At 45.3% G+C, this 3,915-nt stretch overlaps 1 protein-coding gene and 1 long non-coding RNA gene across 2 annotated transcripts in view; both read left to right on the forward strand.

Annotated features, from left to right (window-relative positions):
• The window catches only part of LOC116706702 (cholesterol 24-hydroxylase), a 136,259-nt gene that overhangs the window by 86,984 nt on the left and 45,360 nt on the right, over positions 1-3,915 (forward strand). The window lies entirely within an intron of this gene.
• The window catches only part of LOC116706513 (uncharacterized), a 32,365-nt gene that overhangs the window by 6,779 nt on the left and 21,671 nt on the right, over positions 1-3,915 (forward strand). The window contains exon 2 of the long non-coding RNA XR_004336258.1: positions 752-753. This is a non-coding gene — a long non-coding RNA (uncharacterized LOC116706513). The remainder of the gene's footprint in view (positions 1-751; positions 754-3,915) is intronic.

The following is a 3,915-nucleotide window of genomic DNA, read 5'->3' on the forward strand; positions in this document are numbered from 1 at the left end:
GACCAGGAGCCCAGTGGTGGACCAGCTTAGCTGCAACACGGAGTGTTGCTGATGTTTACTTTCAAAGCAGTTGGTTCAGGACATCTCTGCTCATTTGTGGTGAAATTTAAATTTTTAGTTACCGAGTGGTTAGATTAATTTTTACACTTTTACTCCTGTGTTTATCTGGCTGTACTTTTTCGCGTTATTGTATGGGGACTGATTCCTGTTAACCGTTTCAGAGCTGTTGAATTTACATCTGACACTAATGGCGGTTTTCCACTGCGTGGTATCTACTCGACTAGCCTCGACTCTACTCGCCTTTTTTGGTTTTCCATTACGAAAAAAAGTCCCTGGGACCTAGTTGGGAAGGTCTATTTGTCCAAGAACTTTGGAGAGAAGGGGCAGTAGTGGTATCCTGAGAACTCTCGCCTCCATCTGAAAGCATGGTCCACAAACACAACATATTAATTGTACATTCTAACGTGCAATTCCTTTAATAAGACTCCTCAAAAGAGTAGTATACTACGTTAACAACCATGTGCATACCGGCAGTCACGGCTATGCAAAATCCAATGAAGGAAGGAGACGATAATTGCTGATCTCAGACCGGATCTGGAAATTCAACCTGTATACAGAGCCCATCACCTACTAAAAATCATTACTGACTTGATAAAACACTTAGAAGAGGAGATAACGGGACTGAAGCCAGATCAAAATGGTAGATTTTTCAGTAATTAGTAAGATATTTATGATGTGATCTTCCTTTTAGGAGTATGTCTTACCAGGGCCGGGGTGAACAATTCAGAAAACCCTTATTCAAGAACCTGACATATTGCAACATAAAAAATTAGAAAGACACGAAAAATGTAAAAAGCTTTTAACACATCAAAACTATTGGCGCAACTTTTACATGGTTTAGAGCTACGGTTTAAAAAAACAACAACCCTTAAGCGCTGCTTTTACGTCATTTTCTTAGCATGACTTCCATAAAACTCCCACCCAATTAAAAACATACATTTAATAACTGGGATTGAATGCGCTGGGGCCCTATTTATTTTATACTCTATAAAGGTGTACAACGTTCAATTCACCAAAAATAAGAAGATGTGTCCTGCACCACAGCTTTGAAATGAACATTGAGTAACATGCAGTGTTCAGAACCGTGATTCAGCTCCACCAACGTGTTTCATCTGTATGAGCTGAATGCAAGAAGTCTAGCATGCGAGCGTGCAGACAAAGACACAACATCCACTTCAGGCTCCGGCCAACGTGCGCATTGTGGTGTGCTTGTTACATCCCGGACTGTTGAGGAACCAGTGCAGACCGCTGCGGCCACACCGAGCGTTGAAAGCGCCCCCGCAAACTTGGTTTTGCAGGTCTGATTGGTCACCCCCTCTCCCCCGCGCCACTCGAAAGGCTCGATGGGACTAACCGCCTAAACCTGAGTTAATTACCTTGAGGCCAACAGCACAAATTTAAGTACAGAAACAACACACAACGAGATATTGTGCCAAACAGGACTCTAATTATAACACGACCAGAATTCTGGGGTGTGAGTAAAGTTGCCTCAGCCTGCCGCTACTTCCCCGTATTATACGTTACCATTAAACTGCGTCTTAAACCAACAGAATAGACAGAAAACATCTTGGTAGTACATTATCATGGCAAACACCGTAGCCTTTCTAGTGCTGCTTTCACAATTAAACATCCCACTGGTCAGCCGATGTGAAGCTTTTAATTATGAGGCAGCAATAAAGTGATGGCTTAAGGCGTTTTATTTCCACGGCTGGTAACCAGATCGAACTTGACTGGCTTGATGGCCCTTGCTTCGCCGCTTTCTAGCTCGTTTTCCATTGCAAAATGAGTACACGCCGCAGCGTGGCTGGTCCCCATAGCTTTACGCGTGACTATGTAATTTTCACGCGATTCATACAGCAACGTCGGTACTCGACCTCAGCACGAACAAATGTTTATGTTCAAAAAGCTAGGAGAGCAACAAAACACCGCTACAAAAACAGAGTTTGGGAATTCCGACGAGTGCAGAAGTCGCAGCCGGTTGTTTCGCCGAAACAAAAGGGTGAGTTAAGTTTCCTGTAACGTATGCCTAACATTTTGCCTGTGTTCGGGGCCCGCGTAACTTACTTTTACATTAGCGTTGTAAAAGTACACGACACGTTAGCAACCATGATTACACACCAACAGGTGTGCTGTTTTACTGTTTGTGTTCAGAGCTTGCACGCTTGCAAAGGCTCCCGCCGCAGACAGCTGGTGGGCGTGTGATGTCCGACGTGTAAGATCTCTGGTGTCGACTCTGGGCTTCGATAATCTTTATGAGAGCCGGAGAGGCTTATGAGACATGACTGGGATGCTCTGGGACAGCAGGCCAGGGGGGGACACTGTCACAGGTGTCAGAGGAAGAAGGACCGAGATGTGCGGGAGGGTTTAATGTCGACTACTTAACAAAGCTATAAAACTTTTCATTGATGAATTTGCTTTTTGTTATTTTAAATAACATGTGCAATATGAAACATTATAAAGCCCCTACTAGCCCTTATATTGAATAGTTAAAATTGAGAATGTGCAAGAGTAGTATAACGTTCGGTGTCTGCTAGATTGTTTTTTTAACATGTCCCGTTGTTTCTGCCCCAACTCCGCACTCTTGTTTGCTAACAACGCGGTGATCCGACCAACCAGCAGTCGCGGTTTCCAATGGTTCACATTTTTGGGTATCGCCTCACTCGCTTGAACCCGACTGGGTAGCACTAAAAAAAGTACCTGGTACAGGTCCAGGGACTTGTTTTTTCGTAGGAAAACAAAAAAGGCAGTGAGTCCGGCGTAGTTGAGTAGTATACCACGCAGTGGAAAACCGCCATTATGGCGTTTTTCCACTGTCTGGTAACGGCTGTCACCGGCCGCCTCGGCCCTTTGCGGTCCCGTTTTCCATTGCAGATTGAGTAAAGCCTCGCGTGGCTGGTCACCCATACAACGCGTGATGGACGTAATTTTCAGCGCCGACTCCAACAGCACGTGGTACCTGCCAGCGCAGGCCAGAAGAAATGTTTGTTTTCAAAAGAAGTCTGAAGGAGCAACAAAATACACCCGCTAAAAAAAAAACGGGAGTTGTGGAATTCCGACGGAGTTCAAGTCGACATGGACGGTTGTTCCGACACAAAAGGGTAGATTCGTTTCCTGGTAAGTAGCATAACATTTGCATGTGTCAGCGTCGCAGTCAGTATTTATCTACGCCTATATACAAGTCATGAACTTTAGCAACCTATTAGGACACCAAAATATTCTGCTGGTCAGTACTGTTTTGTTTTCATAGCACTCACGCTTTGCTAAATCCGCCGCCGCAGACCGTCGGGTGGGCGATGTTCACAATGGTGAGATGTCGTGGTGGATTCTGGTGACCTGTTTTGTAGCCGGCATGGTCTGGTTAACTCCTTTATGAGAGAACGGAGAGGCTTAGGGACAACGACTGGGAGGCATCTGGGCCCAGCGAAGGGGATTGCCCCGGGGGGGGGGTGGGGGGAGCACTGTCACCAAAGGTGGCAGAGAAAAGACGGGAGGGGGGGTCTACGGGAGGGTTGATGCGCTACTTGAAAAGCAAATAACAACTTGTGTTATATATATTGTCCTTGTTTTTAAAGTAACAGTGAGCAATATTGGAAAACGGAAATGAAGCCGCTAGTAGCCCGAACAGTTGAAAAGTGAGAATAGTGCAGGAGTGGATAATCTGTCAGTGTATTGAAGATTGTTTTTTAAAATGTCCTGTTGTTCTGGAAAACACTCGCACCGTTTGCTAAAAACGCGTCATAGTGACGTTCTCTCGACCACCAGCAGGTATTGCAGCGTTTTCACGGTAACCTTTGGCTACGCCTCGGCTCGATGGGAACCTCAACTGAGGTAGATACTAAAAAAGTACCTGGTAGC

Source organism: Etheostoma spectabile, chromosome 18 (assembly GCF_008692095.1).
Source record: "Etheostoma spectabile isolate EspeVRDwgs_2016 chromosome 18, UIUC_Espe_1.0, whole genome shotgun sequence".
Classification (NCBI taxonomy): Eukaryota; Metazoa; Chordata; class Actinopteri; order Perciformes; family Percidae; genus Etheostoma; species Etheostoma spectabile.